The sequence below is a fragment of the Apium graveolens genome, chromosome 2 (genome assembly GCF_009905375.1).
Source record: "Apium graveolens cultivar Ventura chromosome 2, ASM990537v1, whole genome shotgun sequence".
NCBI lineage: Eukaryota > Viridiplantae > Streptophyta > Magnoliopsida > Apiales > Apiaceae > Apium > Apium graveolens.
In genome coordinates, this window is record NC_133648.1 from 205,829,972 (window position 1) to 205,844,508 (window position 14,537).

The window sequence follows — 14,537 nt, forward strand, 5'->3', positions numbered from 1 at the left end:
TGATGACTGTTAATTTCTGATATAAGTCTAAGTGCTGATATAAATTCTGATCCTCTCTTTGACTTATTTGTGGTTAAATCTGAAACGTCTTATTTTAAGTCGAATATGTACGGTGAGTATTAACAGTCAATACAATTAGGGTTTCGTGGAACACTTACATACCAGTAATATTTTACTTGTTTCTTGTGCGCATTAAACCCTGTTTTACACTTCTAATGACTGTTTTTTCTTCTTCCCATCTAGTGAGACAGGTAGAATTATTTCTACCTGTCCGTATTAAATTTCCTTGCGTCTCCTTGCATTCTATTGCCTATAAAACCACACCTCAAATCAGCCTCACATCATTTCTTTCTCACATACTCACTCTTTTTCCTTCATACCAACAATCATGGTCAACTACAATATTTTTTAAACTATGAGACTTCAACATGGAGTTGAGCTGTGAGGACTGGAAGCAGGAATGGCACGTAACTGTCATTCCTGATGAGATTTAGGACTCGGTTCCCCAGGAGGTTCTCACACACCTCCTGTTCTTTTACATGGACTACCATCGCCATCTGGAGCGATTGGGAAGAAAGGCTGGAAGCTCTCTGCCAACAAGAGCGAATTATTCGACTCGTTATTCTTTTGTAGAGAGTCGGAAGAAGAAATAATTTGTTTTCTTCTTCCTGTTTTTCTTCATCGTCAGCTTTGTCCGGCTTCTTAGCCAAGGACAAAAGTTTTGATGTTGGAGTTTGTAGCTTAGGACAGTCTTGTAATGTTCTGATGAAAATTTCAATTTCATGAATATTCTCTTAATATATTAATAGAATTTTATATTTTTGCAAGATTTTGTCTCTCAGATGTTTGCAATTCTACTGCATTTTTAAATACTGATATATCCATATCTGATGACCTTTTAATTGCTGATATAAATTAAGTTTTGATTCTGAAATGTCAGTACTTGTTTACTTGATTTATTTTTTGGTCATTCTCACCTTTATATTTTTCAGAAAATGGGTTTCGCAGTAAAAATGATTAAAAGGTGGGAACAATTTAAATTTTGAATTAAAACTGACTTACCTCAATTAATGGGATTACTTGGTAAGTGGAACGGTTTTCCTTGAAAAACTGCATGTGATAGTAATGATTGATGTTTTCCCTGCCCATTAACTATTCATTATTGCTGCATGTCTGACAGGTGCCCAACGGTTATTTTTTTTAACCATGTATAAGTAAGAGAGAGAGAAGATTATACAATCTTTTATTTACTTTTACACTTTATCTCTCTTTCTTTACTTTTACTCTCTCTCATCTCCTGACGCTATTTTTCATACAGCCATTTTGTCAAACACCTTACAGGCAAACTTATTTCATAATTTTTATCATGGCACCTAAGGATTTGATCATAGATGGAGCCAAGTTCGTTCCCAACAACTATGCTGCAATCTTAAATCATGATGAAGCTCCATCTGAGTTGCACTTTGTGCAAGATCTTCTTGCACACAGTGAAATTGGGTATGCATTGACCCAGCCACCAGTCTTTTCAAGCCAACAAGTTCTGACATTTTGGCGGACTGGAATTTTGATAATGGTGGTGCTACTGGTACTCCCAGCATTGTTTTTGTAGTCAATGATGTTGAACATGTGGTAACTCCTGGAACAGTTCGTAAAGCTCTACATTTACCAGAAGGCTGCATTTTCTCAATACCGGAGGAACCAGTTCTCAGCAGCTCATGGCCAATTTGGGTATGAGAAGAGTTTGGCTAAGCTTGGACAGTTGAAATGAGCACATATCAGAAAGGAATGGAGCTTTTTCTTCGACTGCATCACTAAAGCCTTCGGGAATAAGTGTTCCAACTTTAATGCAATTCCAATAATGAGTCAGCACATCGGTATGCTATTATTAACCAAACTCATTTTAATTTTGCAAGTATTGTGCTACGCTTTATTGGGATAGGATGACAGAGTAGAGATGTTGTCTACTTTGCTAGATTCTGTCAGCTTATATATTTTATGTTGTGCTGATGAAACCCCAACCTACCACTGACTTATTTCCCCCCTTTAAACTTGCAAAACGGGCTTTTAATGACTTGGTAAATGCTGACCTTAAGAAAACTGGTTAGACCTTTACAGATTCCTCAGTCTGTAAAATAGATCCTAGTAAATGCTGATCCTCAAACCTATAGATCTGTTTATCCTGATGTTCAACCTACCACCACATCCCAATACCACAACAACCATCTGAAAATACCACTCATACATCTATACCTCAATCTTCTATCAGAACACATCTCATACCTTCACAGATAGCTCAACCTTCATCCTCAGCAGCTACTGTGAAGCATTTATCTTCCAAGCCCAGAGGACAACTGTCCCTCAGACACCACAGAAGAGAAGGAGGATTGTTTTGAGAGATGAGTCTGATAGTGAGGAACAGGTTTCTGTATCAGAACCTGTTATTAAAGAAGCTGAGAAGGTCCCTTCTCAAAGGATTCTGGAATTGGGGGATTTAAGCTTCTCAAAAGGCTTAGAAGAATGAATTCTGCTGAACCTCCCAAGGAATCCTCACCTTCAAAGAGATACAAGAAACAGAGAGCTAAAGGCCAGCTTCAGATGATGAGGAAGCAGCAGCTAAGGAAGGGATCAGGAATCTCTGATCTCAAAAGAACCAGAATTTGCTGAAGCTACTGCATCTCCCTCTCCATTGTCCCCAACTCAGGAAGCTGCTACAGATAAGGTAAACATGCCATCTGTGTCTCCTGTACATGAACTGTATCTCCTATAGACCCAGGCACAAGTGCTGAAATTGAGATTCACAACCTGGTTGTGCCTGGGGTTCTCTACTTAGAAGCTCCATAGCAATTAATCCATCAACAACACCTTTTACTGATGCTACTCAAACTCCAGAATTATCTACAACACCTTCTCTGCATCTAGATGTTGATGATCAGAATATAGGTGAGCATCAGGATATGGTTTGTTGATCAGAACTTGGAAATAGATCAGCACTTAGAGGATGATGTTGAAGCCTCAATTGCTTCTCATAATGTTGTTTTATCAGAAGATGCTGATTCTGTTAGTTTCTGATGCTTCAAATGCTGATACTACTGGTGATGCTGCTATTAATGCAGATGCTGATAAAGCTGGTCCTTCAGGACATGCACCTCAACAAACTGCTCCTAAATCTGAACTAGTTAATAAGTTTGTTACAAGAGCAGCACCAGTACCTTGGAGTGAAACTCCTAGAGGACAGGAGTGGAATAAGAATGGAACTCAGTTACCTTTGTTCCATCTGAAAAGATTCTTGCTGAGCACTTGGCAAAGCTGATGAAATGTTAATTAATGATGATTTTAAGACACAGCTTTGAGTCACTACATTGAGTACTAGACATCTTCAAGGTCTCCATTCAACAACTAAAACAAAATATAGAGGGGGTCCGGGGGCGGCATCTCAGAAAACTAAATTCAGGAAGAGATTGCTCAAGCAAGAAAACGACTCAGAAATTGATAAGAAAAAATTCTTCCAACTTACCTTTGACAGAGTTGCTTACATTGAAAAGACCCAAGCGAAGCAACAGTCTCAGATTGATGATATTTTGAAAAATCAAGCTACTCACCAATCTCAACTCAATGAAATCCAATCCTCGGTGGAATTGCTTGTCTCTCTTCTTTTACCTGTTGATGCCAAAAAGGGGGGAGAAGGAATTAAGTCCAAATGCAAAACTGTTAAGACACTGAAGGGGAAGGATGATGAAAAAGATGACCAGGGAAACTCTGGAATGGGTGGAGGTCATGGTCAAGGTAGAAGTTTCTCATCAAGAAGAGCTGGAATTACAAGTCACTGGACAAGTTCTGCTACTGGTAAAAGGATAAGTTTTGATGAACTTTTGAATCTTGATGAAGAAATATCAAGACAGCTATTTCTGAAAGAAAATCAGGAATGGGCTTTGAGAGTCTGATGGAAGAAGAAGCTAGACTTAAGTCAGAAAAAGTCAAATCTAAATCTGAAGCTTCTGTTGGTAAAAAGAAACTTCTAAAGGCCAAAGGCATTGTGATAAAAGAAAGAACAAATCTTGAAGTAACCAAGGCTAAATCACAATTGCAGATAGATCCAAGGTCCAAGGGCAAAGAGAAAGTTGGTGAACCTATCAAGGTTTATGTGCCTCCTGTGGATGAAAAAATTACTGTTGAAGATGCTGATCTTGCTCTGACTTCAAGAAAAATTTCTAAGACAACCTCTAACATGGCTCAAGTTGTTCAGAGTAAAGATATAATTAGTTCTGATATCTCAAAGAAGCAAGTAACCTCTGACATAGCTCAAGTTGACTTGATATCAGAAGATAAATCAAAGGAAAACCTCTGACATTGCTCATGTTAAACCTTCAAAGATACTCCTCCCAGGATTCACCAAAGCCAAACAGACTCAACCTTTAAAGACTGCTGTAAGTGGTTTTGAAGCAAGAGTGGTTACTGGAAAGGAAGCAAGAGATAAATCTGGATTGGGTAGTGCTGATGAAAGAAGAGTACAGAACATAACCAATGATCCAACTTCCTTAAGTGAACCAAGGTATTGGAGCAACTCCGTGAAAGATTGAATCAACTAGAATCTGTACAGATGGTTTACCATACCTACTTGAAAGAACACATCTTGTGTACTCATGACAGATGGTAGGGTTTCTCATATAAGGGAAATGCCATTCCACTGAAGTATTTTGAAGAATTGGAACATTGTATTATATCTTACTTCAAGTGAATGACAAAATAACAGAAAGTGCTGCAACTATTTGAAGATGTCAAATTCAGAAACAGAAAAGGCTTTATTCTGTTAAGTCTGACATCATATATCTTCCAAAGTACAGAGATCACAAGGGTGAATATTGTTGAGATGAAGCCTAACTCTGCTAATATTATAACTACCTTTCTGGGTTACAAGGCTGTTTGGAATTCAATCTTGAGTCTGACAAGGCATATTTGATCAGATGGATCAGGACCTAAGGAAAGTTAAAATTAATGATCTCAGGGCTGCAATCTTTCAAACTGGTTAAAGATTATCTGCAGAACTTAAAGATGCTAACAGGAGGATGATTTGATCAACTCAGATATGCCGAGAGATGTTTGTTAAAGAATTACTCTCAGAACAACTCCTGACATCAGTAGAGATCAGAAAGTGAAACCATAGTCAAGATCTACAACTGCTCAAATTCTAATATGTATACAGACTGAAGTTGTTATCAGAAGTTAAAGTTGGTAAAGCTTTAAGGCCTGTAAGTTGTAGTTATCTAGTCAAAATTCTCATGCATTTGTACTTAATGTTTTTGAACATCATCAAATATCTATTAAACTTGTATATTATGCTAATTTACAAGTGGGGGAGATTGTTAGATATATTTGATAATGTCATGACTAATATGATTTATGTTTAGTTTCAGATCTTACTTAAACAGGATAAATCAGTACTTAACTGAAATCAGCACTTATACTGAAGTCAGAACTTATAGTTTCTCAGTAACTTAAGGTTCAGGAGATATTTATCAGAAGATAATATCAGGACTTAAAGGAAACGTTTCAGATAAGGAAGGCATCTGATTGAAAGGAAAGAAGATCAAGACAAACGTAAGAAGAGATATGCATGAAGAAGGAATTCTATGAAGAATAGAATACTTGGAAGAAAAGATATCTGATTGATATGTTTTAGGAAGCAGAATTATATTCTATATCAATTAGCGATTATCTTGTAACTGTGTAGTATATAAACACAGACATAGGGTTTACACTATAAGTGTTATCATTATCGAGAAGATTATTTATTGTAACCCTAGCAGCTCTCGTGATATTTGTTCATCACTGAGAGAGGACAGTTCCATACTGTAACAGAGTTTATTGTTTGAATAAAGTTTGTTTTCTGTTACTTGTGTTATTAGAATTCGATTTGATTGTACTATACACTGTATTCACCCCCCTCTACAGTGTGTGTGATCTGCATTTTTTATTTGCCTTGGTTGCTTCAGGATTTACCCTTTCTTTTATCACAATGCCTTTAGCCTTAGGAATTTTCTTTTCAACAACAGAAGCTTCAGATTTGGAGTGACTTTTTCTAACTTAAGTCTAGCTTCTTCTTCCTTTAGACTCTCAAAGTCCATTCCTGGATTTTCTTTCAGAAATAACCGCCTTGAAATCTCCTCATCAAGTTCCAGATATTTATCAGAACTTATCCTTTTACCAGTATCAGAAGTTATTCTTCTCCCAGCATCAGAACTTGTTCTTTGACTTGTAGTTCCAGTTCTACTTGATGAAAGACCTTTACCTTGACCATGACCTCCACCCATTCCAGAGTTTCCCGGATCATCGTTTCCATCATCCTTTCCCTTCAGTGTCTTAATAGGTTTGCATTTGGACTTAATTACTTTCTCCCCTTTTTGGCATCATCAGGTAATAAACGAGAGACAAGCAATTCCACTGAGGATTGGATCTCATTGAGTTGATTTTGATGAGAAGCTTGATTCTTCAAAATTTCATCAATCTGAGACTGTTGCTTCTCTTGGGTTTTCTCAATATAGGCAATTCTGTCAAAGGTAGGTTGGAAAAACCTTTTCTTTTCAAGTTTTAGATTCATATCTTGCTGGATCAAGTTTTCTTGAATTTTATTCACCTTGTCATGAGTGATTGAGTGTTGACCTTGAAGGTGCTTTGTACTCAATGCAGTAACTCTCAGCTGTGTCTTGAAATCATCATTGATCAGCATTTCATCAGCTTTTGCAAGATGCTCAGCAAAATCTTTCAGATGGAACAAAGGTAACTGTGTTCCACTCCTTAGTCCACTCCTGTCCTCTAGGAGTTTCACTCCAAGGTACTGGTGCTTCCCCTTGTAACAAACTTCTTGACTATCTCAGCTTTATGAACAGTTTGTTGAGGTGCATGTCCTGATGGACCAGCTGCATCAGCATCTACATTTGTAGCAGCAGCTTCACCAGTAACTTCATCATTAGCAGCATCAGAACTTGTAGAATCAGCATCAGCAGCATCCTCTGATAAAATAATAGTATGAGAAGCTATTGAGGCTTCAACATCATCCTCTAAGTGCTGATCTCCAACTAAGTTCTGATCAACAGCCATATTTTGATGCTCACCCTAAAAATGGATCTTCAGTATCTAGATGCAGAGAAGGTGTTGTAGGTAATTCTGGATTAAAATTAGCATCAAGAAATGGTGTTGGTGGTGGAGTGATTGGAACTGGTGGAGCTTCTAGATGCAAAACAAGAGGCAATTCCAAGTTATGGATGTCAATTTCATCACTTGGCCCTATGGTATCAGCATGTACTGGAAATGATGAGTTGCATGAAGGTCTGATCAGCACTAGGAGAATTGTGAGCTTCAACAGGGTCTTGTGAGATCAGAGATTCCTGACCCCCTTCCTTAGCTACTGCTTCCATTCCTTTTTCTTTTGATAAGTGAGGTTTATCAGCACTTAGTACATCCATCAGATTTTACTAACATCAGAACTTAACAGATAAGAAGCACTATTCTAGTTTTTGACTTAGTAATAAGATACACAAAGTAAACTTAACTAAGCTCAATATCAGAATTTGCTTTTGTTAAAAGATTTCCACATAAACAATTACTTCAAGCATGGGACTTTAGTATATTGTAGACTACTAGGTCAGCATCTAGCACAATTATCCTCATTGGATTGAATAGTCACAAAAGCATTCATATCACTATCAGAGTTTAGAATTTCACATCAGACAACAATCAGCACTTAAGCAATTTCCAATTTAAGCACTGAATACACAAAGATAGTAATATCTATAAATACTGATCATAACATCTGATGTATCAGAACATAAACTAAGCAGATTAGAGAAAGAACCTGAAACCATTCCAAGTTCATTTACCAATCTTGTAAAAGTAGCTTCACACAGTGGTTTTGTGAAGATATCTGCTAGTTGTTGATCTGTTGGAAAAAAGTGCAATTCCACTGTACCTTCATCCACATGTTCCCTTATGAAGTGGTACCTAATGCTGATGTGCTTTGTCATTGAGTGTTGAACTGGATTACCTGTCATAGCAATAGCACTTTGATTATCACAGTAAATAGGGATTTTAAAGTATGTTAACCCATAATCCAGTAACTGATTCTTCATCCAAAGAATCTGTGCACAACAGCTTCCTGCAGCAATGTATTCTGCTTCTGCAATTGATGTGGAAATTGACTTTTGTTTCTTGCTAAACTAAGAGACTTATCTGCCTCCAAGAAATTGGCAGCTTCCACTTGTGCTTTTTCTGTCAATTTTGCATCCTGCAAAATCTGCATCTGAGTAACCTATTAGCTTAAAGTCTGATTCTCTGGATACCACAATCTCAGATCAGCTCTACCCTTAAGGTACTTGAAAATTCTTTTCACAGCTGTTAAGTGAGGTTCTCTTGGATCTGCTTGAAATCTTGTACAAAGACAGGTAGCATACATAATATCAGGTCTACTAGCAGTTAGATAGAGTAGTGAGCCAATCATACCTCTGTAATTAGTAATATCTACTAATGTACCAGTATCCTTATCCAATTTTGTTGCAGTGACCATGGGAGTGGATGCACTTGAACAATCTTGCATTCCAAATTTCTTCAGCAAATTTCTGGGGTACTTGGATTGACAAATAAAAGTTGTGGCGCCCTCCAAACCCGGGTCAGAAATTTGGGGTCCACAACACATAATCAATATATAAACCTGCATATATAAAATATTATTGTAATGACCCTGCTTTACATAACCACGGATCGCAACAGGTTAAAGTATGAAAACAAGCCACAACCTTAACTTTTATTACAACGTACCAAATCCCAACTAATTTAATTTACAACTGATATGAAATTATTCTTACAACCTTACTATCTCACTACTGCATTAAGCTCCTGCTAGCTCGATCAATCATAATCTGGAATCCTAGCTCGAACATTGAACTGGGAAACCTCGCTATCAACCGTATCCTTCTTAACTGTAGAATACATAAAAAGGTTCGCAAGAGTGAGCTAACTAGCTCAGCAAGTCATATTATCAATAACTGAGGTTAAACAATAATAAACGAGGTGATACAAAAGAATCAAGTTTCCTGTTAAACAGTCAATAGAATTGGATATTCCTTTTAAGTTTTTAAAACCAAGGTTAGGCTGCTAATCAGTCACGCACTAACCCCGAGCAAAGCACACAGCACTGCTCTAACTACTGGATCCAAGGCACACATTGGCCTAGCTTGACCATCGATATGGTCTGACCACGAATCTGGTCCACACAAAGAAAACTATCCAATTCTAAAGCATTTCAATATGATAAGCAATAGAGTTCAATAAAATCAGATCATAATCAATAACCATAAAACATTTATAAAAGAGCATGGTAAAAATTCATAGTTACCAAAAAGGGTATGTCAAAATACATAAAAGAAGTGGCCTCCAGCCAGTAGGATAATCGGATATTAGATGAATAGTGTTTTTACAAGGTTTTAGTACTTTGATATCGCAAGGTATGGTTGAGTATAAAAGTGTCTGTATGTGTAAACAATTCTGTTCCAGTGTTTGGTATATATGATGGATATATATTTGTGGAGTAGTATCTTATTTGTGTGGTTTAGTATCTGGTAAATCAACAAGAAATGGTTTACAAAGAATAAGGCTTACGGCTCAAAGATCAAATGCTGTGGCTCAGGTTCAAGGCTGAAGGATTCAAAATGTGTACAGTATAAAACAGAACTATTTTGGGTATTAACAATATAGTCACAAGAGAATTTAGAAATATTTGCATTGTATTTTGAGAAAGGTTTAGAAATACTTGCCTTATCATAATCGATTTCAACTTCACTTGTACTTGTCTAATGACCCCATTCAACAATCACTCGTCTGTTTCTCTTATGCCTCGCTTCTATCCTCTGATCACTTGCGGTATTTTCTACATGTTAATTCTATTTTCTGATCACCTGCTTCTCTTTCTTACGCCTTGCTTACTCTGCTAGGCATCATAAGTATCTATTAATATTTGACTCATACCATTCTATTCGACATACACTTCTATCTACCCTTCGTTTTACTCAAATCCGAATTAACGGATTGAAAGTTACGCTATAAACAAGTAATCACCGAACATATAGACCGACAGTCAACCAACAAGTCACATATAACACATAACACGTTAAATAATCAATGCCATCCCATTTATAAAGAAGTCTCGGGTCATAAACAGGATTTCGGTTACTTAAAATGATTTTTAAAACATTTTTCGGAATTAAAACGGGTCGTTGGATCAATTTTGGAGTAATAAACAGGGTTCGGTTGGCCAATTCTGGCTCCGAAATAATTTTAGAATAATTATCGAGCCTTGAAAAATAATTTAGAATAATATTTTAAAGCTCGAAACTATTTTTCGGAATTTTTAAATCATTTCTAAATAATTAAATCTAATAAATAAGTAATTAAAATCAGTTAATAATTAATTAAATCAATTAATTACTTTCGAATTAATTGACCAATTAATCAATTAAAAATTAACTGAAATTAATTAACTAATTAATTCAGATTTATTATTGAATTAAAAATAATTTTCGGAATTAAAATACTAATTTTTAGAATTTTCAGAAATTAAAATGAATTTTTATAATAAAAATACATAGGAAATATGATTTTTAAACATTTATAAAACAGGAATCCAACTTTTGCAAACTTTGGAAAGTTCAGGGACTTAACTTCATCGTTTTCAAAAGTTGGGGTACTAAACTGCAATTTTCCAGCCCTTCGCCGGAAAACAGTCGGGTTCGCCGGAGAACTCAACTCCGGCCTCCTCCCACCACCACAAAGTCCAGATTTAATCTATACTTCACAAGGAACACAACCATGCCATCAATTCATTCTAATCATCCCGGAATTAGCCGGAAAATGATCAAGAATCTCGCCGGTTTCCGGCAAGTTCGACTGAAAACTTTAAAACCTAACTCCCTCTTTTACAGACCTCGTTGATTCATGAAACTTATACGACTAGATTGCAAATTTCACAGAGAACACAACCCACTATAACACAACATCAATCTATCACTGAATAAGAAACCCCCAAATTTCAATTAAGAACATTCATACGGGTTATAAACCCTAATTTTAAAATTCGAAAATCAAACTCAAATTTGAACATGTTATTGAACTCCAAATCAGACGTATGACATATGAAAATCATCAGGAAAACAAGCTCTACAACATGCAATCATCAAATCATACAAACAATCATCCGAACAAAAATTCATATTTTTAATAATTTTAATTCGAAAATAAATAAATTTTCAGAAAATAAACCTTTGGTTCTGCAGTGAAACAAAGCTCAGAATCTGATAGAACACTTCAAATCCTTCAGTTTTGGTTACTCAAGCTTTGAAAACAGAGATCGGTAACGCCTTCGTTTTGCTGTTTTATTCTTAGAACAGTTTATGTAATTAGGGTTTTTCTCTGAAAATTATAGAATTAACTATCTAGCAAATGATTTTGATACGAAATAAAATACGGTAAAAGGCTATTTATAATTACGGAAAATTAGTATCCCGTTGGATCATTCCAGATATAAAATGGTATGTTATTTGTAAAAACTGATCCAAACGGTATCGGATTTCGTAGATAATTATCCAAATCAGTACAATTTGTACTGCGATCTTGGTCTCAGCGCCTGGTTACACAGTATTACGAGGTGATAATTGTGATAGTTTAATAAAAAGCTCCCGTTTCTCGAAAATACGAGTTTTATTGATTTACCGAAATGAATATTATATCGAAAATGTTGCGCCGGGACCCGCGCAGGACAAACCGTACGCCGGATCGAAAAAGTCGAAACATGGAATATGCTCGGAATATTATAATTAGGTTAGGAAGGAGTTCTCAGAAAAGTTTCGGGTTCTAAAAACGTAACAACGGATGACGTCGGTTGGTTCCCGTTTTTATAAAATAGATTTTAAATACTCGGAAAAAGATTTTAGAAATTTCAGATGATTCTTATAAATCCATAACCCAACATAAAAATAATTAGGAAGATATGACAATTATCTATATTTTATTTTGGACATATAAAAATTAAAATACTCAATTAATATTATTTTTGAATATCCAAGTACAGATAACATTTAACAATTAACTCACAGAATAGATACTGTACACACATAATAATTGTATAATAGCAAAAATAATTATACGATATATTCCGGTTATTACATCCTTCCCCCCTTAAAAGGATTATGTCCTCAGAATCTCCTAAGAAAAGAAATGAGGGTACTTTTCTCTCATATCACTTTCTAACTCCCAGGTTGACTCTTCAACCTTTGGGTTTCTCCACAATACTCTTACTAACTTTACCACTTTATTCCTCAATATTTTCTCTCTATTCTCTAGAATCTCTACCGGATTCTCTACATATGACAAATCTGCCTGAAGCTCTATTGGCTCATATTCTATTACATGCCTGGAGTCTGGATTATATTTCTTAAGCATTGATATGTGAAAAATATTATGAATGTGCTCCATGTGCGGAGGTAACGTTAACTCGAAAGCTATTTTTCCTAACGTGCTTTAAGATTTCAAAAGGTCCGACATATCTTAGGCTCGGTTTTTCTTTCTTTCCAAACCTCGTTAATCCCTTCCACGGCGCTACTTTCAGTAGTACTAAGCTTCCTTCTTCGAATTCCATGTCTTTCCTTGATTGATCTATTTATTTCCTTTGACGGTCTGGTACGGCTATCAATCTCTTCTGGATAACTTCAATAACTTCCTTTGTCTGCTGTACTAATTCAGGTCCAAGTATTTTACGCTCTACTGCTCCGTCTTAATACACTAGAGATCTGTATTTGCATCCATAAAGGGCTTCTTAGGGTGACATCCCGATACTAGCGTGATAACTGTTGTTGCAAGCAAATTCTATCAGAGGTAAATGCTCGCCCCAATTTCCTTTGAAATCAATAGCACAAATACGTAATAAGTCTTCTATTGTCTGGATTATTCTTTCACTTTGGCCATCCGTCTCTGGGTGATAATCTGTACTCATATTCAATCTTGTTCCTAAACATTCTTGAAAACTCTTCCAAAATCTCGAATTAAATCTTGGATCTCGATCAGATACGATAGACACAAGAATTTCATGACGAACTACAATTTCCTTCAGGCACCTATGGATCAACTTATCGAGCAAAAATCTTTCGTTTATAAGCAGAAAATGAGCTGGCTTGGTAAATCTATCCACTATAAGCCAAATGGCATCATGATTAGTTTTTGTGCTTGGTAACCCCAACTATGAAATCCATGGTGATATGCTCCCACTTCCACTCTGGAACTTCCAATGACTGTAACAATCCACTTGATCTCTGATGCTCTACTTTAACTCTGTTGACATATATAACATCTGCTAATTCATTCTGCAATTCCCCGCTTCATATCTAACCACCTATAATTTCCTTTAAATCTCTATACATCTTGGTACTTCCTGAATGGATTGAATACCTCGAATTATGAGCTGCCTGTAAAATTTCATCCTTTCAATTCCATCACTGGTGGAATCCAAGTTCTAGAAGAAAACCTAAGAATACCTTGATCGTCCTTTTTGCGTGCACTATTCTTCCCATACTAAATGATTTATATCCTGATTCATTACCTCTTCCTGACACTTCTTTATCTTTTCTAACAATTCTGATTGAAAAGTTATACTTATACATTCTTACTCCTTTTTGGATTATGCACTCTGATTTCCAATTCTAACTTGTAGAATTCCATAGATAATTCTTCTCGTACAGTCTCTATGTTCATTATCTCTCCTTCTTGCTCATCTCTTGCCACTACATTTACTTTTCCTCGAGAGTTCATACTTCAACTCTTGTGGTCCGTATATATCTCACATCTTTCTCTATACTTATAATATTTCCCAATCTTTCAAAACGAATATTATTGTAGCTTTTAATCCCCAGTTATGAGTAGGGTACTTCTGCTCATAAGGTTTCGGTTGTCTGGATGCATATGTAATAACTTTATTGTTTTGCGTCAACACACATCCTATTCCCTTACGAGAAGTATCAGTATAAACTACCAAATCTCCCTGATGCTTTCAAAGTGATAAAATAGGTGTTGTAACCATTCTTTCATTTAACTCCGTAAAACTTTCTTCACCCTTCTCCATTTCATATAACCTTCTTGCTTTTCCTGGTTAACTTCATCTCGAATATTACAACTTTCAAGAAATCTTGTACAAATTTCCAATAATAACCGGCCTATGATAAAACTTCTTACTTTTGTTGGTGCTTCTGGTCTTTCTTTATTCATACTATCTTTAAATTTTCTGCTGAATCCCCTTTTGTCTCCTCCTTACTGACTGTCTATACTAAGAATTATACCTCCTGCCATTAAAGTTTTCACCTGGTAAACTCTTTTTATACCGCTTCTTTCTTCTTTGACTCCTCAGCTATCATTGTATAGGTTGCATGGTTCTTCTTAATTAACACAAGTATATCTTATCCAAATTCTTCCTTCAAAATTCTACTCATCAAATTTAAATATCACTA